General features: G+C 52.5%; 1 protein-coding gene across 1 annotated transcript in view; it reads left to right on the top strand.

Moving 5' to 3' along the window:
- The window catches only part of rimbp2b (RIMS binding protein 2b), an 853,804-nt gene that overhangs the window by 364,107 nt on the left and 462,023 nt on the right, over positions 1-27,674 (top strand). Inside the window, exon 2 of the mRNA XM_072517100.1 lies at positions 13,529-13,612. The gene's annotated coding sequence lies outside the window, so the exon portion shown is untranslated. The remainder of the gene's footprint in view (positions 1-13,528; positions 13,613-27,674) is intronic.

The following is a 27,674-nucleotide window of genomic DNA, read 5'->3' as shown; positions in this document are numbered from 1 at the left end:
ACACCTCTCAATTAAAGTACACTTCTGAGAGGAAGAGGAATTGTAAAAGGGAGAAAAACGTTCCCTGGCTAAACAAGGAAGTTGAGAAGGACATAAAGACAAATACTGGGGAATACTATCCTGCAAAAGCTAGTGGTAAGCTGGAGGATTGGGAGAACTTTAAGGTTCAGCGAAAGGGTGCTAAATATAAAATCAAAAGAGCTGTGAACTACAAAAGGAAACTAGCAGAAAACATAAACACTGAAGACAAAAGCTTTAAAAGTATATAAAGAGGAAGAGAATAGCTAAAGTAAATGTTGGCCCTTTAGAGGACGATACTGGCGAGGTAATAATGGGGAACGCCGAGGTGGCGGAGGTACTGAGCCAATATTTTGCCTCTGTCTTCACGGTAAAAGATTAAAAAATTCCAAAAACTACAGTTAATGCCGAGGAACTTGGTGCAATAACCATCACTGGGGAGACAGTATTGAATAAACTGATGGGACTAAAGGCAGATGAATCTCCGGGATCTGATGGCCTGCACCCTAGGGTATTAAGGGAGGTGGCAGCGTAGATAGTGGATGTATTGGTTATAATATTTCCGAATTCCCTGGATTCTGGAAGTGTCCCGGCAGATTAAATTTTTAAAAAAAATATATATATATTTTATTAAAGTTTTTCGATCAAAAAGAATTTTCCATTTTTACAACTTTGTAACAAAATGTACATTGACCATTATTTAAACAATATATTAAACTAACAAGTGCAGAAAAAGAAATAGTAACATTGAAAAAATAAATATAATTATAAACAACTAGCATGGGAAAGAACAAAAAACCCCAAGGACCCACATGTACCCTCCCCTCCCCCCCCCCCCCCCCCCCCCCCCCCCCCGGGTTGCTGCTGCTGTCTTTCCTGTTTTCCCTTATCGCTCTGCGAGATAGTCAAGGAACGGTTGCCACCGCCTGGTGAACCCCTGAGCCGAACCTCTTAGTGCGTACTTTATCCGCTCCAATTTTATAAACCCTGCCATGTCGTTTATCCAGGCCTCCACGCCCGGGGGTTTAGCTTCTTTCCACATAAGTAGAATCCTTCGCCGGGCTACTAGGGACGCAAAGGCCAAAACATCGGCCTCTCTCGCCTCCTGCACTCCCTGCACTTCTGCAACCCCAAATATAGCCAACCCCCAGCTTGATTCGACCCGGACCCCCACCACCTTTGAGATCACTCTTGCCACACCCACCCAGAACCCATGCAATACCGGACATGACCAAAACATGTGGGTGTGGTTCGCCTGGCTTCCCGCGCACCTCCCGCACCTATCCTCCACCTGCTCAGTCTTGCTCCCGTCATATGCGCCCTGTGTAGAACCTTGAATTGGATCAGGCTGAGCCTGGCACATGAGGACGAGGAATTTACCCTACTTAGGGCATCTGCCCACAGCCCCCTCCTCAATCTCTTCCCCCAGCTCCTCCTCCCATTTACCCTTTAGCTCCTCTACCATCGTCTCCCCCTCGTCTCTCATTTCCCTATATATATCTGACACCCTACCATCACCCACCCATGCCCCCGAGTTCACTCTGTCCTGGATCCCCTACGACGGGAGCTGCGGAAATTCCCTCACCTGTTGCCTTGCAAATGCCCTCACTTGCATATATCGGAAGGCATTCCCAGGTGGCAACTCGTATTTTTCTACCAGTGCTCCCAGACTCGCGAACGTCCCGTCCAAGAACAAGTCCTTCAATTTCACAATTCCTGCTCGTTGCCAACTGGTCCAGGAAATGTATCATTCCCTCTTTCCCCTCCGGGGGTTGGGACTTATACAGCCTCTCATAAAATGACTTAAACACCCCGTTCACCCTCTCCGCCCTCTGTTCCATCCTTCCCTCCCCGTCCCTAATTCCTCCGATCTCTCTCGCTGCCCCCCTCTTCCGAAGTTGTTGGGCCAGCAGTCGGCTCGCCTTTTCCCCATATTCGTATTGTATTCCCTGTGCCTTCCTCCACTGCGTCTCTGCCTTACCCGTGGTCAGCAGGTCAAAGTCCGTGTGTAGTCTCCGTCTTTCCCTGTATAGCCCTTCAACCGGGGCCTCCGCATATTGCCTATCCACCCTCAGAATCTCCCCAATCAGTCTCTCCCTTTCTTTACCCTCTTGTTTCCCCCTGTGGGCTCTTATGGAAATCAGCTCCCCCCCTAACCACCGCCTTCAGCGCCTCCCATACTACTCCCACCTGGACCTCTCCATCATCGTTGACCTCTAGGTATCTTTCAATACATCCCCTCACCCTTCCACATACCCCCTCATCCGCCAACAGTCCCATGTCTAATCTCCAAAGTGGGCACTGCTCCTTCTCCTCTCCTAGATCCAGATCCACCCAATGTGGGGCGTGATCTGAAACGGCTATAGCCGAATATTCCGTTCCTGCCACTTTCGGGATCAGCGCCCTTCCCAGGCCAAAAAAGTCTATCCGGGAGTACACTTCATGGACGTGGGAGAAGAAGGAAAACTCCTTACTCCTCGGTCTAGCAAATCTCCAGGGATCTACTCCTCCCATCTGCTCCATAAAGCCCTTAAGCACCTTGGCCGCTGCCGGCCTCCTCCCGGTCCTGGATCTGGACCGGTCCAGCCCTGGGTCCAGCACCGTGTTGAAGTCCCCCCCCCCCCCCCATTACCAAATTTCCCATCTCCAGGTCCGGGATACGTCCCAACATACGCTTCATAAAACCCGCGTCATCCCAGTTCGGGGCATATACGTTCACCAGCACCACCGCCTCACCTTGCAATCTGCCACTCACCATCACGTACCTGCCCCCACTATCCACCACTCTGGTCTTAGCTTCAAACGATACCCGTTTCCCCACCAGTATTGCCACCCCTCTATTTTTCGTATCTAACCCTGAGTGGAATACCTGTCCCACCCATCCTTTCCTTGGTCTAACCTGATCCGCCAATTTCAGGTGCGTCTCCTGAAGCATAACCACATCCGCCTTCAGTCTCTTTAAGTGCGCAAGAACCCTTGCCCTCTTAATCGGCCCATTCAACCCTCTCACGTTCCACGTGATCAACCGGGTTGGGGGGCCCTTTATCCGCCCCCCCCCATCGTCGACTAGCCAGCCCCTTTTTTAAACCAGCTCCTCACCCGGGTCCCATGCAACCGCTTGTCCCCCAGACAGCACCCCCCCGTCCCGACCATTCAATCCCGTATCAGCTCCCCCTTCCCCTCAGCAGCAGCAACCCAGTTAATCCGCCCCCCGCTAGATTCCCTTCTAGCTTGATTGCTCCCCCCATATTGCTTCCGGGAGTCAGCAAACTCTGGCTGACCTCGGCTTCCCCCGTTTACCCTTGGCCTCCCTGCGTGTGAGGCCCCCTTCCTTCCTGCGCCCACATTTCCCGCCACAGTTTCCATAGCGCGGGAACAAAGCCCGCGCTTCCCTATCGGCCCCGCCCCTAATGGCGCAGTTCCCTATCCCCTTCCCTGTCCCCTTCCCCACCGGCGCCCACATTTCTTCATGTCCCCCCCCCCCCCCCCCCCCCCTCTGGGGGTGGGGGAGAAAAAATTCTCCCGTCCAACATTTTTACTGATAAGCCCTCCCCCTCTCCCCCGTTTACAATTCCTTGCCACCACCTCGCTACTTCTTTCCAAACATCCATTCCTCAAATCTAGTCCAACTTCTCTTCTTGAGTAAATGCCCACGCCTCCTCTGCCGTCTCGAAGTAGTGGTGTTTGCCCTGGTGTGTAACCCACAGTCTTGCCGGCTGCAACATTCCAAATTTCACTTCCTGTGGAGCACCGCCTTGGCCCGATTGAAACTCGCCCTCCTTCTCGCCACCTCCGCACTCCAATCCTGATACATGCGGATCACCGCGTTCTCCCACCTGCTGCTCCGTGTCTTTTTAGCCCATCTGAGGACCATCTCCCTGTAGCGGTGGAACCTCACCACTGTTGCTCGCGGTGCTTCCCCTGCCTTTGGTCTTCTCACGAGGACCCGGTACACTCCCTCCACTTCCAGGGGGCCCGTCGGGGCCTCAGCTCCCATTAAAGTATGGAGCATCGTGCTCACATACGCCCCAACATCCGCTCCCTCTGCCCCTTCGGGAAGACCCAAAATCCTTAAATTCTTCCTCCTCAAGCTATTTTCCAGGGCTTCCAGCCTTTCTATGCACCTCTTATGTAGTGCCTCGTGCGTCTCCGTCTTCACCACCAAGCCCTGTATCTCATCTTCATTCTCGGCTGCCTTTGCCTTCACTCCACGGAGCTCCATCGCCTGGGTCTTTTGCGTCTCCTTTAACCCCTCAATCGCCAGCAACATCGGCGCCAGCACCTCCTTCTTGAGCTCCTCCACACATCGCCGGAGGAACTCCTGCTGTTCCGGGTCCTTCCTTTGTCGCCTCACACTGAGTTTGGCCGTGAAAAATTTCTGTTGGGGCTCCCGATAAGAGCCCAAAAGTCCATTAAAACGGGAGGTGCCGAAACGTGCGACTCAGCTGGTCATCGCCGCAACCGGAAGTTGTGTCCCGGCAGATTTGAAATACATTAACGTGACCCCCCCCTATTCCAAAGGGAGAGAGGCAAAAAACAGGAAACTCTCGATCGGTTAGCTTGACCTCTGTGGTGGGGAAGTTGCTGGAATCAATCATTCAGGAGGAGATGACTGAACATTTGGAAAGACAAAGCCCAATCCACCATTGTCAGCGCGGTTTTATGAAGGGTAAGTCATGCTTGGCTAACTTGCTTGTGTTCCTTGAGGATGTAACCAGCAAGGTGGTTAATGGGGAACCTGTGGATGTGACATATCTAGACTTCCAGAAGGTGTTTGACAAGGTACCACATAAAAGACTGATCCAGAAGGTGAGATTGCAGGGGATTGGGGTAGAGTGCTAGATTGGATTGAGGATTGGCTGGCTGACAGAAAGCAGAGGGCTGGGATAAATGGATCCTTCTCTGGTGAACTGTAACTAGCGGGGTGCCACAGGGGTCAGTCCCCGGACCTCAACTGTTTACAATCTATATCAATGATCTGCAAGCAGGGACAGAGTGTAACATAGTGCAATTTGTGGATGATACTAAACTAGGTGGGATAGCAGCAGTGAAGAGGAGATACAGAGTTTACAGACAGATATGGATAGACTAGGAGTTTGGGCCAAAGTTTGGCAGATGGAGTTTGATGTGCATAAGTGTGAGGTTATCCATTTTAGCTGAAAAATAGTCAGGTAAATTATTATCTAAATGGAAAGGAGATTCAAGATGTGTCTGGGCAGAGGGATCTGGGCAGGGGGAGCTGGGCAGAGGGATCTGGGCAGGGGGAGCTGGGCAGAGGGATCTGGGCAGGGGGAGCTGGGCAGAGGGATCTGTAAGTCTTTGTTCGTGAATCACAGAAAGTCGGTATGCAGGTACAGCGTGTAATTAAAAAGGCAAATGGAATGTTGGCGTTTATTGCAAAGGGACTGGAGTATAAAAGTAGAGAAATGTTGTTGCAATTGTATCGGGTGTTGGTGAGACCACATCTGGAGTATTGGGTCCAGTTTTGGTCTCCTTATTTGAGGAAGGATGTGGCGGCATTGGAGGCAGTTCAGAGGAGGGTCACCAGATTGATTCCGGGGGTGAAAGGGTTAACGCACGAGGAGAGATTAAACAGTTTGGGTTTATACTCGCTGGAGTTTAGAAGGATGAGAGGGGATCTGATCGAGGTGTATAAAATACTAACAGGGATTGATAAAGTAAACGTAGAGCAAATGCTCCCCGTTGTGGGACAATCTAGAACGGGAGGTCACAGACAGAGGTTGCGAGGCGGTGGATTTAGAACTGAGATGAGGAGGAACTACTTCTCGCAGAGGGGGTGAATTTGTGGAACTCGCTGCCCCACAGTGCGGTGGAGTCTGAGTCATTGTGGTAATCACCACTGTTGCACATATTAGAAGATGTGTGGTGAGGCCCTGTACTACAGGTACAGGGGTAGTCCCTGCCTGCTGGCTCCGCCCAGTAGGCGGAGTATAAATATGTGTGCTCCCCACACAGCAGCCATTTCGCCAGCTGCTGTGGGAGGCCACACATCTTAGAGTAATAAAGCCTCAGTTGTATTCAACTCTCGTCTCTGTGCAATTAATCGCGCATCAGTTATTAAATGGTTTCAAGAGGAAGATAGATATATTTCTGAGTTTAAAACTGGTTAAAGGGATTTGGGGAACAGGTGGGGAGGTGGATTTGAGACCAGGAAGAGATCAGCCAGGATCTGATTGGATGGTGGAGCAGGCTCGAGTGGCTGAACTGCCGACTTCTGCCCTGAATTCCGAAGTTCCAATGAATATTCATGATATGCAAATGTGTCCAAGTTGGAAGCCACCACGGGACATTCGTTATGATCATGGCTGATCATCAAGTTCAATACCCTGATCCCGCCTTCCCCCATATCCCTGGATCCCTTTAGCCCCAGGAGCTATATCTAATTCCTTCTTGAAATTACACAACATTTTGGCCTCAACTACTTTCTGTGGGAGTGAATTCCACAGATTCCCCGCTCTCTGGGTGAAGAAATTTCTCCTCACCTCAGTCCTCAAACTATGACCCCTAGTTCTGGACTCCCCCCACCATCGGGAACATTCTTTCTGAATCTACCCTGTCTAATCCTGTTTGAATTTTATAGGTTTCCATGGGAGGACGTGGGCACAGGGGTTAGCACTGCTGCCTCACAGAGCCAGGGACCCGGGTTCAATTCCAACCTCGGGGGACTGACCGTGTGGAGTTTGCACTTTCTCCCTGTGTCTGTGAGGGTTTCCTCCGCGCTATCGACCCGCTCCGTCGATCCGCTCCGTCGATCCGCTCCGTCGATCCGTTCCGTCGATCCGCTCCGTCGATCCGCTCCGTCAATCCCCTCCGTCGATCCGCTCCGTCAATCCCCTCCGTCGATCCGCTCCGTCGATCCGCTCCGTCGATCCGCTCCGTCGATCCGCTCCGTCGATCCGCTCCGTCGATCCGCTCCGTCGATCCGCTCCGTCGATCCGCTCCGTCGATCCGCTCCGTCGATCCGCTCCGTCGATCCGCTCCGTCGATCCGCTCCGTCGATCCGCTCCGTCGATCCGCTCCGTCGATCCGCTCCGTCGATCCGCTCCGTCGATCCGCTCCGTCGATCCGCTCCGTCGATCCGCTCCGTCGATCCCCTCCGTCGATCAGCTCCGTCGATCCCCTCCGTCGATCCGCTCCGTCGATCCGCTCCGTCGATCCGCTCCGTCGATCCGCTCCGTCGATCCCCTCCGTCGGTCCGCTCCGTCGATCCCCTCCGTCGATCCCCTCCGTCGATCCGCTCCGTCGATCCGCTCCGTCGATCCGCTCCGTCGATCCGCTCCGTCGATCCGCTCCGTCGATCCGCTCCGTCGATCCGCTCCGTCGATCCGCTCCGTCGATCCGCTCCGTCGCTCCGTCGGTCCGCTCTGTCGATCCGCTCCGTCGGTCCCCTGCGTCGATCCGCTCCGTCGCTCCGTCGGTCCGCTCTGTCGATCCGCTCCGTCGGTCCCCTCTGTCGACCCGCTCCGTCGATCCGCTCCGTCGATCCGCTCCGTCGATCCGCTCTGTCGATCCGCTCTGTCGATCCGCTCTGTCGATCTGCTCCGTCGCTCCGTCGATCCGCTCTGTCGATCCGCTCTGTCGATCCGCTCCGTCGGTCCCCTCCGTCGATCCGCTCCGTCGGTCCGCTCCGTCGATCCGCTCCGTCGGTCCCCTCTGTCGACCCGCTCCGTCGATCCGCTCTGTCGATTCTCTCTGTCGATCCGCTCCGTCGATCCGCTCTGTCGATCCGCTCTGTCGATTCGCTCCGTCAGTCCGCTCTGTCGATCCGCTCCGTCGGTCCCCTCCGTCGATCCGCTCCGTCGCTCCGTCAGTCCGCTCTGTCGATCCGCTCCGTCGGTCCCATCTGTCGACCCGCTCCGTCGACCCGCTCCGCCGATCCGCTCCGTCGATCCGCTCCGTCGATCCGCTCCGTCGTTCCGCTCCGTCGATCCGCTCCGTCGATCCGCTCCGTCGCTCCGTCGGTCCGCTCTGTCGATCCGCTCCATCGGTCCCCTCTGTCGACCCGCTCCATCGATCCGCTCCGTCGATCCGCTCTGTTGATCCGCTCCGTCGATCCGCTCCGTCGATCCGCTCCGTCGGTCCGCTCCGTCGGTCCGCTCCGTCGATCCGCTCCGTCGATCCGCTCCGTCGATCCGCTCCGTCGATCCGCTCCGTCGATCCGCTCCGTCGATCCGCTCCGTCGATCCGCTCCGTCGATCCGCTCCGTCGATCCGCTCCGTCGACCCGCTCCGTCGGTCCGCTCTGTCGATCCGCTCCGTCGACCCGCTCCGTCGGTCCGCTCCGTCGACCCGCTCCGTCGGTCCGCTCCGTCGATCCGCTCTGTCGATCCGCTCCGTCGCTCCGTCGATCCGCTCCGTCGGTCCGCTCCGTCGGTCCGCTCCGTCGGTCCGCTCCGTCGGTCCGCTCTGTCGATCCGCTCCGTCGGTCCCCTCTGTCGATCCGCTCCGTCGCTCCGCCGATCCGCTCCATCGATCCGCTCCGTCGATCCGCTCCGTCGGTCCCCTCTGTCGATCCGCTCCGTCGACCCGCTCCGTCGGTCCGCTCTGTCGATCCGCTCCGTCGGTCCCCTCCGTCGATCCGCTCCGTCGCTCCGTCGATCCGCTCCGTCGATCCGCTCCGTCGACCCGCTCCGTCGATCCGCTCTGTCGATCCGCTCCGTCGGTCCCATCTGTCGACCCGCTCCGTCGACCCGCTCCGTCGATCCGCTCCGTCGATCCGCTCCGTCGATCCGCTCCGTCGATCCGCTCCGTCGATCCGCTCTGTCGATCCGTCGGTCCGCTCTGTCGATCCGCTCCGTCGGTCCCCTCCGTCGGTCCGCTCTGTCGATCCGCTCCGTCGGTCCCCTCCGTCGATCCGCTCCGTCGCTCCGTCGGTCCGCTCTGTCGATCCGCTCTGTCGATCCGCTCCGTCGGTCCCCTCTGTCGACCCGCTCCATCGATCCGCTCCGTCGATCCGCTCTGTTGATCCGCTCCGTCGATCCGCTCCGTCGATCCGCTCCGTCGATCCGCTCTGTCGCTCCGTCGGTCCGCTCCGTCGATCCGCTCCGTCGATCCGCTCCGTCGATCCGCTCCGTCGATCCGCTCCGTCGATCCGCTCCGTCGATCCGCTCCGTCGATCCGCTCCGTCGATCCCCTCCGTCGATCCGCTCCGTCGATCCGCTCCGTCGATCCGCTCCGTCGATCCGCTCCGTCGGTCCGCTCTGTCGATCCCCTCCGTCGGTCCGCTCCGTCGGTCCGCTCTGTCGATCCGCTCCATTGGTCCCCTCCGTCGATCCGCTCCGTCGGTCCGCTCTGTCGATCCGCTCCGTCGGTCCCCTCTGTCGACCCGCTCCGTCGACCCGCTCCGTCGACCCGCTCCGTCGATCCGCTCCGTCGATCCGCTCCGTTCGATCCGCTCCGTCGATCCGCTCCGTCGATCCGCTCCGTCGGTCCCCTCTGTCGATCCGCTCCGTCGCTCCGTCGGTCCGCTCTGTCGATCCGCTCCGTCGGTCCCCTCCGTCGATCCGCTCCGTCGCTCCGTCGATCCGCTCCGTCGATCCGCTCCGTCGATCCGCTCCGTCGATCCGCTCCGTCGATCCGCTCTGTCGATCCGCTCTGTCGATCCGCTCCGTCGATCCCCTCCGTCGATCCGCTCCGTCGATCCGCTCCGTCGATCCGCTCCGTCGATCCGCTCCGTCGATCCGCTCCGTCGATCCCCTCCGTCGATCCGCTCCGTCGATCCGCTCCGTCGATCCGCTCCGTCGATCCCCTCCGTCGATCCGCTCCGTCGATCCGCTCCGTCGATCCGCTCCGTCGATCCGCTCCGTCGATCCGCTCCGTCGATCCGCTCCGTCGATCCGCTCCGTCGATCCGCTCCGTCGATCCGCTCCGCCGATCAGCTCCGTCGATCCGCTCCGCCGATCCGCTCCGTCGATCTGCCCCGTCGATCCGCTCTGTCGATCCGCTCCGTCGATCCGCTCCGTCGATCCGCTCCGTCGATCCGCTCCGTCGTTCCGCTCCGTCGATCCGCTCCGTCGATCCGCTCCGTCGATCCGCTCCGCCGATCCGCTCCGTCGATCCGCTCCGTCGATCCGCTCCGTCGATCCACTCTGTCGATCCATTCCGTCGATCCACTATGTGAGCAGTTTTGGGCCCCGTATCTAAGGAAGGATGTGCTGGCCTTGGAGAGGATCCAGAGGATGTTCACAAGAATGATCCCTGGAATGAAGAACTTGTCGTGTGAGGAACAGTTGAGGACTCTGGGTCTGTACTCGTTGGAGTTTAGAAGGATGAGGGGGGATCTTATTGAAACTTACAGGATACTGCGAGGCCTGGATAGAGTGGACGTGGGGAGGATGTTTCCACTTGATGAAAAACTAGAAGCAGAGGACACAATCTCAGACTAAAGGGACGATCCTTTAAAACAGAGATGAGGAGGAATTTCTTCAGCCAGAGGGTGGTGAATCTGTGGAACATTTGCCGCAGAAGGCTGTGGAGGCCAAATCACTGAGTGTCTTTAAGGCAGAGATAGATAGGTTCTTGATTAATAAGGGGATCAGGGGTTATGGGGAGAAGGCAGGAGAATGGGGATGAGAAAATATCAGCCATGATTGAATGCTGGAGCAGACTCGATGGGCCGAGTGGCCCAATTCTGCTCCTGTGTCTTACGGTCCTAAATGACGTGCTGTTCGGTAATTTGGACATTCTGAATTCTCCCTCTGTGTACCCGAACAGGCGCCGGAATGTGGCGACTAGGGGCTTTTCACAGTAACTTCATTGCAGTGTTAATGTCAGCCTACCTGTGAGAATAGAAATTATTATTATTGTTGTGAAAAGTTGTGGTCCCAGCACAGACCCCCGAGGCAGACCACTAGTCACCGGCTGCCATCCTGAAAAAGACCCCTTTATTATTAATAATAATAATAATAATAATCGCTTATTGTCACAAGTAAGCCAATCCTCTATCCATGCCAGGATCTTACCCTTAACACCATGGGCTCTTAATCGGCGCTGTCTTCTCAATTATGTTCTTCATTAACCCATAATTCTCCGTGAGAATTGACTTTTCTCTTGGCAGTGATGTCCTGACAGACTGGCCCTGAGTTGCCAAGTCGTCTCCCCCCCCCCCCCCCCCCCCCCCCCCCCCCCCCCCCCCCCCCCCCCCGCCCGCCAAGCAAGGAGAATGGTAAGATTAAGGTCAGAGCTTCCGCCATCTCTAGCCCAGCTTCCCTCAGCAATCTCGGATTGGGTGACATGTTCCCTTTGAGCGATGCTAACCCAGTGAGTAGTGAGTCCTTTCTCTTTATATCTGATGCAATATCTCTGCCCACCCCTCCTCTACTGTTACATGAACTTCATTAAATAAAAGCAAATTCCTGTGGAGGCTGGAATCTGAAACCAAAGAGAAAATGCTGGAAAATCTCAGCAGGTCTGGCAGCATCTGTAGGGAGAGAAAAGAGCTGACGTTTCGAGTGCAATAACTCTTTGTCAAAGCTAACAGCCAGAGACAGTGGGGAATATTTATCCTGTGGAGTGAGAATGAAAGATGAGTCATAGCCACAGAAACCCAGGGAAGCCGGGTGCTAATGACACAGAAACCCAGGGGAAAGAGCGCTAATGGCCACAGAAACCAAGGGGAAAGAGTGCTAATGGCCACAGAAACCAAGGGGAAAGAGCGCTAATGGCCACAGAAACCAAGGGGAAAGAGTGCTAATGGCCACAGAAACCAAGGGGAAAGAGCGCTAATGGCCACAGAAACCAAGGGGAAAGAGTGCTAATGGCCACAGAAACCAAGGGGAAAGAGCGCTAATGGCCACAGAAACCAAGGGGAAAGAGTGCTAATGGCCACAGAAACCCAGGGGAAAGAGTGCTAATGGCCACAGAAACCAAGGGGAAAGAGTGCTAATGGCCACAGAAACCAAGGGGAAAGAGTGCTAATGGCAGTCCCCAGAGAGGACAAAAGGTGTGAAAGGCCAAACAGCAGAGAAACTAACATCAGAGGGTGAACTGTAGATGTGGGGGGAGTGGGGGGGGAACAAAGAGGAGACAGGTGAAGGAAAGGTGGATAAGATGGGGAGGGTTAATATATATTAAGAAAAACAAGAAAGAAAGAAAGGGTAAAAGACAGTTAAAATGAAATGAAAACAAATGGGTCGAGGTGGGGTAGAGCTGATCTGAAGTTGTTGGATTCGATGTTGAGGCCGGAAGGCGTGTCTAACTGGAAGATGAGATGTTGTTCCTCCAGTTTGCGTTGAGCTTCACTGGAACATGGCAGCAGGCCAAGAACAGACATGTGGGCATGGGAGCAGGGTCTTGTGTTAAAATAGCAAGCAACAGGAAGGTCAGGGTCCTGAATGCGCACAGACCGAAGATGCTCAGCAAAGCGATCACCCAGTCTGCGTTTGGTCTCTCCGATATGGAGGAGACCACATTGGGAGCAGCGAATGCAATAGACCAGATTGGAAGAGATGCAAGTGAAACGCTGCTTAACCTGCAATGAGTGTTTTGGGCCTGGGATGTTAAGCATGGAAGAGGTAATGGGGCAGGTGTTACACCTTCTGCGATTGCATGGAAAGGTGCCATAGGTGATGGGAGAGGTACTGGGTATGGTGGAGGAGTGGACTAGATTGTCTCGGAGGGAACGGTCTCTGCGGAATGCTGACAGAGGGAGTGAAGGGAAGATGTGTTTGGTGATGGCATCACGCTGGGGGTGGCGAAAATGGCGGAGGATTTGGAGGCTGGTGGGATGAAATGTGAGAACGAGGGGGACTCGATCCTTGTTCTGGGAGGGAGTGGAGGGGGCGAGGGTAGTGGTGCGGGAGATGGACCGCACACTGTTGAGGGCCCCGTCTACAACTTTTTGAAGCACCATTTTGGAAAGTGGCACCATCGGAACAAATGCGACGGAGGTGAAGGAGTCGAGAGAAAGGGATGGAGTCCTTACAGGGTGTAGGGTGCGAAGAGCTGTAGTCCAGATAGCTGTGGGGGTCAGTGGGCTTGTAGTGGATATTAGTGGATAGTCTATTGACGATCATGAACTAACATGAACTTCATTCCTTTCTTTTACAAAGACAGAGGCTTGATATTCGGTACTTTACTCTGACCCCCTGTTTCAACAACAAAACTGCCTCTTTTGTTCCTGACTACCTCTAGTTTAGATGGCGTTAAGTGAATCTTGGAGAGGAAAACTTGATGCTTTGACCACAGCGTGTTTTATATGTTATAAATGATGCATTCGCTTGAGACTGATATTTGGCCCAATATATTTTTTTAAGCAGTCTCCATCATTAGTAAAGGTCAGATTAGCGATCCTGGTGATCCTCACACTGCAGCAGCATGGGGAAAGCATGTCTCAGTCATTATCTTCATTCCACGCTGTCACCCAGATATCACAGTCCTTCTCCCTCTTACACATCTGGGCTGGTGTGACCTTCACTTGAGAACTTCCCAGGGCCAAAGGCAGCATCGAGGGCGTGGACACATCACTCAGATCAGTGCCTTTGTCTTAACAGGAGCCTGCGTGCACCAAGAAAAGGAAGGAATGTGAGACTGCTAACAAGGAGGTTCAGAAAAGGCAGAGAACATGCCGGATATCGGTAAGTGAAATCAATGCTGCTTTCTCCGTCGTGTAACTAACTCCATAAAGGGAGGCTCCGTCCCCGGCTGTCGGTCAGAAACAGCTGGCAGTATGTAGAGCAGGTCTATGGCTGAAATCGTCCTGTCACTTGGTGATATCAGCAAGAAGTGCAACAACTCGAGACCTGCCCAAGTACTTTCTCCATCCGGTGAGTTACTTTGCTGTTGTGTAATGCAGAACAAGATTGTTTACAGGTAAGAGACAGGGTAACAAAGGGAGTGACTGTGAGTAAACGTGCCAGTAAGGCCACGGATGTGAATCGTACTCCTGCCCGGACACGCCGGCCCAGTGCCGACGGAATGCTGCACGGTTGGCGGTACATGGCGGCGCAGTGCTGACAGAATGCTGCGTACGGAATGCTGCACGGTTGGTTGTACACGCCGGCGCAGTGCTGACAGAATGCCGCATGGTTGGCGGTACACGCAGGCACAATACTGACGGAATGCTGCGTGGTTGGCGGTACACGCTGACGGAATGCTGCACGGTTGGCGGTACACACTGACGGAATGCTGCACGGTTGGTGGTACACGCCGGCACAATACTGACGGAATGCTGCACGGTTGGCGGTACATGCTGATGGAATGCTGCACGGTTGGCGGTACACACTGACGGAATGCTGCACGGTTGGTGGTACACGCCAGCGCAGTGCTGACGGAATGCTGCACGGTTGGTGGTACACGCCGGCACAATACTGACGGAATGCTGCACGGTTGGCGGTACACGCCAGCGCAGTGGTGGCGGAATGCTGCACGGTTGCTGGTACACGCCGGCACAATACTGATGGAATGCTGCACGGTTGGCGGTACATGCTGACGGAATGCTGCACGGTTGGTGGTACACGGCGGCACAATACTGACGGAATGCTGCGCGGTTGGCGGTACACGCCAGCGCAGTGCTGACGGAATGCTGCACGGTTGCTGGAACACACCGGCGCAGTGCTGATAGAATGCTGCACGGTTGGTGGTACACGCCGCGCAGTGCTGATAGAATGCTGCACGGTTGGTGGTACACACCGGCGCAGTGCTGATAGAATGCTGCACGGTTGCTGGAACACACCGGCGCAGTGCTGATAGAATGCTGCACGGTTGGTGGTACACGCCGCGCAGTGCTGATAGAATGCTGCACGGTTGGTGGTACACACCGGCGCAGTGCTGATAGAATGCTGCACGGTTGGTGGTACACACCGGCGCAGTGCTGATAGAATGCTGCACGGTTGGTGGTACACGCCGGCGCAGAGCTGCACGGTTGGGGGTACATGCCGGACATTGATAAGCTGCACCGCTGGGCTGAGAGGTGGCAAATGGAGTTTAATGCAGAAAAGTGTGAGGTGATTCATTTTGGAAGGAATAACAGGAATGCGGAATATTTGGCTAATGGTAAGATTCTTGGCAGTGTGGATGAGCAGAGAGATCTCGGTGTCCACGTACATAGATCCCTGAAAGTTGCCACTCAGGTTGAGAGGGTTGTTAAGAAGACGTACGGTGTGTTAGCTTTTATTGGTAGAGGGATTGAGTTCCGGAGCCATGAGGTCATGTTGCAGCTGTACAAAACTCTGGTGCGGCCGCATTTGGAGTATTGCGTGCAATTCTGGTCGTCGCATTATAGGAAGGATGTGGAAGCATTGGAAAGGGTGCAGAGGAGATTTACCAGAATGTTGCCTGGTATGGAGGGAAGATCTTATGAGGAAAGGCTGAGGGAATTGTTTTCGTTCGAGAGAAGAAGGTTAAGAGGTGACTTAATTGAGGCATACAAGATGATCAGAGGATTGGATAGGGTGGACAGTGGGAGCCTTTTTCCTCGGATGGTGATGTCTAGCATGAGGGGACATAGCTTTAAATTGAGGGGAGATAGATATAAGACAGATGTCAGAGGTAGGTTCTTTACTCAGAGAGTAGTAAGGGCGTGGAATGCCCTGCCTGCAACAGTAGTGGACTCGCCAATACTAAGGGCATTCAAATGGTCATTGGGTAGACATATGGATGATAAGGGAATAGTGTAGATGGGCTTTAGAGTGGTTTCACAGGTCGGCGCAACATCGAGGGCCGAAGGGCCTGTACTGCGCTGTAATGTTCTATGTTCTATGTGTTTAGGTTTCCTGAACTGAGGTGATTGTTCTCGAATACCATCATTAATTAACACACAATTAGAGGATAAAACATAAAGGCTCTGTATCTGAATGCCCATTGCATTCAAAACAAAACAGAGGCAATGATATCGTATTTAGAAATAAATAATTACAATCTGATAGCCACCACAGAGACAGCGTGATATAGATTAGGACCTGAATATTGAAGAGTAGGTGACATTTAGTTTGAGGCAGGGTGCAGTGTGTGAAAATCTCTCCTTTTTACTTTCCCCTTGTTGCTGTTCCTTAATCAAGCAGCTCCTGTCCACAGGGTTATTCCTCATTTCAATTTCCCAGTTTTAATTGGGATTCTGTGTGCTGAATGTGTGCCAGAATCAGTTTGGACGAGATTTCCAAAGTCACTTGTTTCTACAAATAGAAAGTAATTTTCGTAAACAAACTCCCAATAGACTCAGGCGATGAAATAAACAAATGAAGTCAGCGATGCGAAATGTCGGTTTCGCCACACTAAAGACTGCGTGTGACACAATGTGGCGGCTGTGCCAAGTATAATTAGCCATGTTTATATCTGTCTAAATTTAGCACTCACCAATTTGACCGTTTACAGACGAGATTCACTGGCTTTATGGATGCTGTCTGGGCCCATATTCAATTAGACTGCAACGTTGATTCGATTTTAAACCCCCCAGAGCCCCTAGACCCCCACATATCTTTGTAACGTCCTCCAGTCCCTACAACCCTCCCTATCTCTGTAACCTCCTCCATCGCCCAACAACTCTCCCTATCTCTGTCACCTCCTCCATCCCAAGCAACTCTCCCTATCTCTGTCACCTCCTCCAGCTCTATACCCCCCTATCTCTGTAACGTCCTCCAGTTCCTACATCCCCTCCTATCCCTGTAATCTCCTCCATCCCAAGCAACTCTCCCTATCTCTGTAACCTCCTCCAGCCCCTACACCCCTCCCAATCTCTGCAACCTCCTCCAGCTCTACACCCCTTCCTATCTCTGTAATCTCCACCATCCCACTACACCCCTCCCTATCTCTGTAACCTCCTCCAGCCCCTACACCCCTCCCTATCTCTGCAACCTCCTCCAGCTCTACACCCCTTCCTCTGTCTATAATCTCCACCATCCCACTACAATCCTCCCTATCTCTGTAACCTCCTCCAGCACCAACAACTCTCCCTATCTCTGTAACCTCCTCCAGTCCCTACAACCCTTCCTATCTCTGTAACCTCCTCCAGCCCGACCCCTCTCCCTATCTCTGTAACCTACTCCATCCCCTACACCCCTCCCTATCTCTGTAACCTACTCCATCCCCTACACACATCCCTATCTCTGTAACCTCCTCCATCCCCTACACCCCTCCCTATCTCTGTAACCTCCTCCAGCCCCGACACCCCTCCCTATCTCTGTAACCTCCTCCAGCCCGACACCTCTCCCTATCTCTGTAACCTACTCCATCCCCTACACCCCTCCCTATCTCTGTAACTTCCTCCAGCCCCGACACCCCTCCCTATCTCTGTAATCTCCACCATCCCTCTACACCCCTCCCTATCTCTGTAACCTCCTCCAGTCCCTACAATCCTCCCTATCTCTAATAATAATAATAATCACTTATTGTCACAAGTAGGCTACAATGAAGTTACTGTGAAAAGCCCCTAGTCACCACATTCCGGCGCCTGTTCGGGGAGGCTGGTACGGGAATTGAACCGTGCTGCTGGCCTGCCTTGGTCTGCTTTCAAAGCCAGCGATTTAGCCCAGTGTGCTAAACCAGCCCCTAACGTCGATTTAATTTTAAACCCTCTGTGGCCCCTACACCCCTCCCTATCTCTGTAACCTCCTCCAGCCCCTACACCCCTCCCTATCTCTGTAACCTCCTCCAGCCCCCTACACCCCTCCCTATCTCTGTAACCTCCTCCAGCCGCTACACCCCTCCCTATCTCTGTAACCTCCTCCAGCCCCTACACCCCTCCCTATCTCTGTAACCTCCTCCAGCTCCTACACCCCTCGCTATCTCTATAACCTCCTCCAGCCCCTACACCCCTCCCTATCTCTGTAACCTCCTCCAGCCCCTACACCCATCCCTATCTCTGTAACCTCCTCCAGCCCCTACACCCCTCCCTATCTCTATAACCTCCTCCAGCCCCAACACCCCTCCCTATCTCTGTAACCTCCTCCAGCCCCTACACCCCTCCCTATCTCTGTAACCTCCTCCAGTCCCCTACACCCCTCCCTATCTCTGTAACCTCCTCCAGCTCCTACACCCCTCCCTATCTCTGTAACCTCCTCCAGCCCCACACCCCTCCCTATCTCTGTAACCTCCTACAGCCACTACACCCCCTCCCTATCTCTATAACCTCCTCCAGCCCCTACACCCCTCCCTATCTCTGTAACCTCCTCCAGCCCCTACACCCCCTCCCTATCTCTGTAACCTCCTCCAGCCCCTACACCCCCTCCCTATCTCTGTAACCTCCTCCAGCCCCTGCACCCCTCCCTATCTCTGTAACCTCCTCCAGCCCCCTACACCCCTCCCTATCTCTGTAACCTCCTCCAGCCCCTACACCCCTTCCTATCTCTGTAACCTCCTCCAGCCCCTACACCCCTCCCTATCTCTGTAACCTCCTCCAGCCCCTACACCCCTCCCTATCTCTGTAACCTCCTCCAGCCCCTACACCCCTCCCTATCTCTATAACCTCCTACAGCCCCTACACCCCTCCCTATCTCTGTTACCCTCTTCCAGCCCCTACACACCTCCCTATCTCTGTAACCTCCTCCAGCCCCTGACAACCCTCCTTATCTCTGTAACCTCCTCCAGCCCCTACTCCCCTCCCTATCTCTGTAACCTCCTCCAGCCCCTACACCCCTCCCTATCTCTGTGACCTCCTCCAGCCCCTGACAACCCTCCCTATCTCTGTAACCTCCTCCAGCCTCTACTCCCCTCCCTCTCTCTGTAACCTCCTCCAGCCCCTGACAACCCTCCTTATCTCTGTAACCTCCTCCAGCCCCTACTCCCCTCCTTATCTCTGTAACCTCCTCCAGCCCCTACACCCCTCCCTATCTCTGTAACCTCCTCCAGCCCCTGACAACCCTCCCTATCTCTGTCACCTCCTCCAGCCCCTACTCCCCTCCCTATCTCTGTAACCTCCTCCAGCCCCTGACAACCCTCCCTATCTCTGTAACCTCCTCCAGCTCTACACCCCTCCCTATCCCTTTAACCTCCTCCAGCTCTACACCCCTCCCTATCCCTGTAAACTCCTCCAGCTCTACACCCCTCCCTATCCCTGTAACCTCCTCCAGCTCAACACCCCTCCCTATCTCTGTAACCTCCTCCAGCCCCAACAACCCTCCCTATCTCTGTAACCTCCTCCAGCCCCTACACCCCCTCCCTATCTCTGTAACCTCCTCCAGCCCCATCAACCATTCCTATCTCTGTAACCACCTCCAGCCCCCACAACCCTCCCTATCTCTGTAACCTCCTCCAGCTCTACACCCCTCCCTATCTCTGTACCCTCCTCCAGCTCTACACCCCTCCCTATCTCTGTAACCTCCTCCAGCTCTACACCCCTCCCTCTCTCTGTAACCTCCTCCAGCCCCTACACCCCTCCCTATCTCTGTAACCTCCTCCAGCCCCTACACCCCTCCCAATCTCTGCACTCCATTATTTCTCGTGTCCTGAGCTTCCAAGATTTTAATCACCACTCTGTAGACGCCCCCCCGACCACCGTGCCTTCAGCATCTCCCCCCCCCCCCGACCACCGTGCCTTCAGCATCTCCCCCCCCCCCGACCACCGTGCCTTCAGCACCTACCCCCCCCCGACCACCGTGCCTTCAGCACCTCCCCCCCCCCGACCACCGTGCCTTCAGCATCTCCCCCCCCCCCCCGACCACCATGCCTTCAGCACCTCCCCCCCCCGACCACCGTGCCTTCAGCATCTTCCCCCCCCCCCCGACCACCGTGCCTTCAGCATCTCCCCCCCCCGACCACCGTGCCTTCAGCATCTCCTCCCCCCCCCCCCCCCCCGACCACCGTGCCTTCAGCATCTCCCCCCCCCCCCGACCACCGTGCCTTCAGCACCTCCCCCCCCGACCACCGTGCCTTCAGCATCTCCCCCCCCCCCCCCCCCGACCACCGTGCCTTCAGCATCTCCCCCCCCCACCCCCGACCACCGTGCCTTCAGCATCTTCCCCCCCCCCACCCCGACCACCGTGCCTTCAGCATCTCCCCCCCACCCCCCCCGACCACCGTGCCTTCAGCATCTCCCCCCCCCCCCCGACCACCGTGCCTTCAGCATCTCCCCCCCCCCCCGACCACCGTGCCTTTAGCATCTCCCCCCCCCCCCCGACCACCGTGCCTTCAGAATCCCCCCCCCCGACCACCGTGCCTTCAGCATCTCCCCCCCCCCCCAAGCTCTGTTATTCCTCAAAATCCATCTCTTTGACCAAGCGTTCGGTGAGCGATCCAATCATTTCCTGCTCTGTGTTCAGCTCCTTGGGCAGTTTGCTGTGTTAAATTCACCGTATAAATGTCCACTGTTGTTGTTGAACTGTTTGGACATTTGCCTGGCAACTTGACTTGCTGTCTCCACAATTACATTCACGGCACAGTAGCACAGTGGTTAGCACCGTTGTTTCACAGCACCAGGGTCCCAGGTTTGATTCCCCGCTGGGTCATTGTCTGTGCGGAGTCTGCACGTTCTCCCCGTGTCACGCAGACACGGGTAGAACGTGCAGACTCCGCACAGACAGTGACCCAGCGGGGAATCGAACCTGGGACCCGGAGCTGTGAAGCCACAGTGCTAACCAATCCCACCCATTACATATCCTCATTACAATCCCACCCATTATGCAAACAGGCAAACAGCAGGGGCTGTTTAGCACAGGGCTAAATCGCTGGCTTTGAAAGCAGACCAAGGCAGGCCAGTAGCACGGTTCAATTCCCGTACCAGCCTCCCCGAACAGGCGCCGGAATGTGGCGACTAGGGGCTTTTCACAGTAATTTCATTTGAAGCCTACTTGTGACAATAAGCGATTTTCATTTCATTTCATTTCTAACATTCACTTATATACCAATGAGACTCCTAGTGGTCAGTGTAGTAAAAAACTCACCACTATTCTTAGAATTCCCCCTATACCAAAAAGGGCCGACATTCTAAATGGTGAACAGGGATTCTCACTCCCTGAGTCCTATGCAGACTTAGGTGGGTGCTATTCGGGTCAAACTATATTTTCAAGTTATGCCCCGGTATAACCCATATCTTCATAGAAGAATTTTATCTATTTACTCCTTAGTAGCATCGATTCTGGGTCCCGCATTGCTAAGTAAGTAAAGTAGACTTTGTAATAACCACTGTTTCAGGTTAAAACTTTGTTATTTTATTATTATATTTTTTCTTTTAAAAGATGCAATCACTGTCTTTACAGAAAAGTAAAAAGACCTTGCTTCAGAATTCCCCTGGTTGGTTGAAGAGACCTTCGGGTCCACCTTGACAATCTCTCTTCTTTAGATTTTGGTCTTCCTCAAATGGATTCGCTGTTCCCCTCGGTTTCTGTGCTCTATCCTTCCCATGACCGAGGGCAGCTATGAGAGCTGACTCTCTCCTCTTTAGCTTTTGGTCTTCCTCAGATGGATTCGCTGTTCTGCTCGGTTGCTATGCTCTATTCTTCCCATGACCGAGCTATGAGAGCTGACTCTGCTGGCTGTCCCCTTTTTCAGGGTTTATATACCCCTTCTAGCAGTTATTAAGTTTATATGACATTATCGTAAAGTAACTTTATTTTACTCTTGATTGTACAAGATACCTTTAATCTGAATTATTTCTAACACGATGATGTATTCATATTGAGCATGACGTCAGCTCATCGAACTCTGATTACATTGTTTCCTTTGTGATGTTCAAAAGTGTTTTGATCCCAGAGGGGTGTTACATCTGGTTTCTGCCATTTCTAAAGTTGCTTTATTATCAAATAGTGCCCCAGCTCAGAACTCTGACTCCGATTTGGGGCTAACGTGCGTTCCCGTGGACACGTTGTCTCCAGCTTCCCATATTCACCTGGAGTCAGCAGGATTTCACACCTAAACATTTGTCACCCAATTCAACTGAAGATCCTAGCAATTCTTTCCTAGCTGCTTACTAAAATAATTAACTTCAAAGAAGGTGCGAAATATTTCTTTTTTCCATATAACTAAAAGTTCAATCTGCTGTGACTTAAAAGACTTGCGTCAGTTTTACAGCTTGAATAGTCACAGGCTGTTTTCTTAACGCCTGTTTGATAAAGGCTATCTGCATTTCAAAACCTTCTTTTGCAGTTGCTGTTAACCCTTCGTGGGATTTTTCTCTACATTCTCTCCTGTAACCTTAGGTCAGGTATTGCTAGAATTCCATGTTTCAAATGACATATTTTCCCATTTTTCCTTTTACATCAGTCAGTGAATTGCAACACAACCATAAGATTACCAGGCTATTTTAGACTTAGTATTATGTAATTAAGAAGGGTTGATAAATAGTCGTGTTGTGAAGGATCCTCTTGGAAAGAGTGATCACAGCATGCTAGAATTTCAAATTCAGATTGAGCGAGAGATACCATACTACAGTTTTAGTATTAGGCAGAGGTAATTATACAGGCCGAGGAAAGAGTTGGCCCAGGTAGGCTGGGCACAAATAATTGAGGGTAGGGCAGTTGAGGTACAATGGTGGATATTCAGGAAATATTAAACACCCCGCTATTAAAGTATATTCCTGAGAGGAATTGTAAAAGGGAGAAAAATGTTCCATGGTTAAACAACAAAGTCAAGGAAGACATGAAGACAAAAACTAGGGCATACCATACTGCCAAAGCCAGTGGTAAACTGGAGGATTGGGACAACTTTAAGGTTCAGCAAAAGGCTATTAAAAATAAAATCAAAAGAGCTAAGAGGAACTACGGAAGGAAACTAGCAGAAAACATAAACACTGATACCAAAAGCTTCTAGAAGTATATAAAGAGGCAGAGAATAGCTAAAGTAAATGTTGGCTCTTTAGAGGACGTTACTGGTGAGGTAATAATGGGGAACACAGAGGTGGCGGAGGCTCGGAGCCAATATTTTGCCTCTGGGATTTGCTTGTTACACAATGCCCCTACAGTGTTCGCACGAACACTCTACACTCAGATCCCTTCCCTTAAATACGGGCACTAGACACGTATTTCCTCTTTCCCCACTGTTTTTTGCCTTGGTAATCGAGCCTCTCTTTTTAGGATTACGGGCCCCGAGTCAATGGAGGGGTATTTGTCGTGATGGGGTGGAGTATCGGGTATTGCTTTACACGGGTGACCTGTATATTTCGGACCCATATCCTCCATAGACGGCATAATGAAGATGCTTAATACCTTTGGCACCTTCTCTGGTTATAAATTGAAGGTAGGCAAGAGTGAATGTTTTCCGGTCAACTCCCCTGGTAGATGGGCCCCATTACCTTCCCGCCTCTCCAATACAAGTTTCCGCTATATGAAGATCCGGTTGGCCTATTATTGGGCCTCACTTCATAAGTTAAACTACTCGAGCCTGATTAATAGCGTTAAAGTGGATTTTCTGGGGTGGATTAGCCTTCCTCTGTCCCTGGCGGGTAGGATCCAAACAATTAAGATTAATGTACTTCCGTAGGTTTTTATTTTTATTTTTTTAAATAAATTTAGAGTGCCCAATTCTTTTTTTATTAAGGGGCAATTTAGCGTGGCCAATCCACCTGCCCTGCACATCTTTGGGTTGTGGGGGTGAAACCCACACAAACACAGGGAGAATGTGCAAACTCCACACGGACAGTGACCCAGGGCCGGGATCGAACCCGGGACCTCGGCACCGTGAGGCAGCAGTGCTAACCACTGCACCCACTTTATTTTCCTTTCAATGTCTCTCCATTTTTCTGCCCAAATACTTTGTTATTAAGGTTAACCAATTGATTTCTGCTTTTATTTGGGTGGGTAAGAATGCCAGAATCCTCAGCGTTCTGCTCCAAAGGGACAGACACGGAGGGCATTGTCTTCTAACTGGGTCCTAACACCCAACAGCTGTTGTTGTGGATTAGTGACCCTGATTCTATTTGGGGCCAAGTGGAGACTAGCTTGTACATTACATCAGCTCTCTCAGCAATAATTACTGCTCCATTGCCCCTTTCTAGCACTAGATTTCCCTCAAACCCAGTGCTAGTCTCCTCTCTTAGGATTTGGAAACAGTGTCGACACTTTAAGCTCCTTTCCCAGTCTCCATTAGTCCCTTTTTGTAACAATCACTTTTTCTTACCTTCTGGTTTGGATCCATTTAAATGTTGGAAAGCAAAGGGACTTGGGGAACCTATTTGTAGAGGGGATGTTTCCCAGTTTAGAGAGCTGGCTGATAAGTTTCAGCTACCCAACTCTAGCCTCTTTGATTATTTTCAAGTTGGTGACTTTTTCCGTAAGGTTTTCCTTCCTTTCCTTTGGCTCCACCTTCCTCCTTGCCGAAGATGATTTTATCCTTGGCTCAGCCTGGCGAGGGTCTATTTCGGCCCGATATTCTCTTGTCAGATCCCACCCCACTAAACGGGATGCGGACGAGATGGGGGCGTGAGCTGGATCCTGTACTTACGAGTGAGGCTCGGAGGGAGAGCCTTCACAGGGTCAACTCCACATCCTCCTATGCCCGGTTGAGCTTAATTCAGTTCAAGGTGTTAGACAGGACGCACTTGCCCAGGGCAAGGATGAGTGGGTCCTTCCCAAATGTGGAGGGTGGATGTAATCATTGATTGCTTGCCCCAGCGAATCATACACGGGTGATTTGGTCTTGCCTCAAACTTGCCATTGTGATGTTCTGTAGACTGGCCGAAGCGAAGGATAAACTACAGAAAATGTAGTTCAAAATAATTTATTATAGAACAAACTGCGTAGTGAGATAATGAGGATAAATTAACTAACAAACAACGAACACTAAACAACTCTCGTGGAACTACTGCAAATACGCCTATCTCCCAGCACGACCAACTCCCAGATCACATGGTGACTTGATGGGTTTGCAATGCCACCTAGTGGTCGGAGGTCGTGCATTATGTTAAAAACTTACATTATGCATATCATCACAGCCATCTTCTGGGATTCCTTTTTCAGCACTATATTGGAGATACTCCACGTGGATTTAAACCATGTCGATTGGTCGCCATGTTTGGGGTTTCACCAGCGTTTCACTCTGGGTTAGGAGCGGACGTTGTTGCCTTTCCCTTTGACTGATAGCCCGGAATATTGCTAAGTTGGAGGTCTTCCATCCCGCCCAGTCCGTCTGCCTGCTTGGGTGATTTAATGTCACTCCTGCACTTAGAGAAAATTAAATTCACCATCAGGGGGTCAGGTGGGGAAGTTCGACCTGAAATGACAACCTTTAATTTCCTTTTTTAAAGATCTCGACACCGTGAGCCGTTAGGGGGTTCCGTTATAGTGTTTGAGTTTAATTTTGTGTTATTTGTTTTATATTTGCTGGTAATTTTTGATTTTGTTCTTGCCTCTTCGTTGGTGGATTGTTTGTTATTTTGGTGTAAAATTTCAATCAAAAAAATATCCCCGTCAGAGGGATTCCCCACTTCGCCGTCAGTGCGCGCGCGCCTGCGGGTTTCCCGACGGCGTGGGGGGGGGCACAATGGGAAATCCCATTGGCCGGCTGCGGGAATGGAGGATCCCACTGCCGGCGGGGGCGCACTGCGCCAGAAAACGGGGTTGGCGGGACGGTGAATCCCGCCCCTGGATTCCCTACAATTGACGCGAGACTCACCGGTCTGTAAGTCGCTGGATTTCTACACCACCCTTCTCGAACAGAGTGTGGCAGAACGTTTGTGCGGAGCAGCAACACCAGCCGGAGCTGTTGGACCAAATGGCCAATTTCTGTGCTGCATATTCCATGTAATATCGATTCAGTTCCCTTTTGAATGTTGCCATTGAAGCTGTTCCACTGCCCATTCCAGCAACAACTCACTGTTTAAAACATTTCTCATCTCCCTCTCATTCTTCTTTCACCAATTACCTTTAATTTGTCTGTGGTGATATCATGGTTGATAGGGGCTGGTTTAGCACAGTGGGCTAAATAGCTGACTTGCAATGCAGAACAAGGCAGCAGCGCGGGCTCAATTCCTGTACCGGCCTCCCCGAACAGGCGGCGGAATGTGGCGACTAGGGGCTTTTCACAGTAACTTCATTGAAGCCTACTTGTGACAATAAGCGATTATTAATGAATTAATTTGTGGAGGAATACAGCAGCAACTTTTTTTTTTTTATAACCTTCAACAAGTTTATTCTTCAACAGCTCAGTAGATTTACAAACTCCTTATGGTGCCCCCAACCCCAGCTGTTCCAGCTGTGGCCATTTAAACTCTTCTGGAGGTTGAGCCAATGATCATCATCTGTCTTTTACAATGCAATTGGCTGAACAATCTTAATTGTCAAAGGATCCAATCGCCGAATGAATCAAGTTGGATGAATATGTCTAAAACATTGGGGACGACAGATCTGGGAAAGGGAACATTTCATGTGACGCTATTTGGAGGAAATTTAAAGTTTACATTACTCAAGTGCCTTTTACAAACTCAGGATATGAAAAGGTTCTTTACATCCACATTTTGAAGCCAAGTCACTGTTATAAATTAGGAAAGGCAGAGGCCACATTCTACACATCAAGCTCTCACAAAGAAATGTGATCCACAGATAATTGCTTTGGACTCTGGAATCGGAAGTCCAATTTAGAAGTTTGTGGATGACACCAATATGGACTTTAAACTAGCAAATGGTGGTGGTGGGGGAGGGGGTGAGGGAAGGGTAACACTACAAGAAGTAAAATGGTTAATGGGAAGCAGGTCAGCGTGTGAGGAGAAGGTCGTGGTTAATAATTCGAACAGGCAGGGTCGGTCTAACCACTACGGAGGGGAAAGGAAATGTAAGGGACTGTGGTAGTGGAAGTTGGGGATGAGGCTGAGTGTTATCAGAGAAGGGCAGCACGGTAGCATTGTGGATAGCACAATTGCTTCACAGCTCCAGGGTCCCAGGTTCGATTCCGGCTTGGGTCACTGTCTGTGTGGAGTCTGCACATCCTCCCCGTGTGTGCGTGGGTTTCCTCCGGGTGCTCCGGTTTCCTCCCACAGTCCAAAGATGTGCAGGTTAGGTGGATTGGCCATGCTAAATTGCCCTTAGTGTCCAAAATTGCCCTTAGTGTTGGGTGGGGTTGCTGGGTTATGGGGATACGGTGGAGGTGTTGACCTTGGCTAGGGTGCTCTTTCCAAGAGCCGGTGCAGACTCGATGGGCTGAATGGCCTCCTTCTGCACTGTAAATTCTATGAAATCTATGAAATTAATATAGGAAGTCAGAATGTGTGAAAAACGTAATGCACAAGGAAATCCTGCAAAGGAAAGACAAACCAGTCGGACATATTTAAAAACCTTGTACCTGAATGTACGCAGTATTCAGAATAAGGTCAATGAGCTGACAGCACAAATCATAGAGTTTACAGAGCAGAAGGAGGCCATTCGGCCCATCGAGTCTGCACCGGCCCTTGGACAGAGCACCCTATCTTCGCTCACACCTCCACCCTATCCCCGTAACCCCACCTAACCTTTTTGAACACTATGGGCAATTTATCATGTCCAATCCACCTAACCCACACACCTTTGGACTGTGGGAGGAAACCGGAGCACCCGGAGGAAACCCACGCAGACACGGGGAGAGCGTGCAGACTCCGCACAGACAGTGACCCAGCGGGGAATCGAACCTGGGACCCTGGAGCTGTGAAGCAACAGTGCTAACCACTGTGCTACCATGCCGCCCTAATAGAGGCAAATGGGTATGATTTGGTGGGGATCATTGAAACATGGTTGCAGGGTGACCGGGACTGGGAGTTCAATGTCCAAGGGTACTCGGTATTCCGAAAGGGTGGACAGGATGGAACAG

Source organism: Scyliorhinus torazame, chromosome 1 (genome assembly GCF_047496885.1).
Source record: "Scyliorhinus torazame isolate Kashiwa2021f chromosome 1, sScyTor2.1, whole genome shotgun sequence".
NCBI lineage: Eukaryota > Metazoa > Chordata > Chondrichthyes > Carcharhiniformes > Scyliorhinidae > Scyliorhinus > Scyliorhinus torazame.
This window is presented reverse-complemented; position numbering and strand designations above follow the sequence as displayed.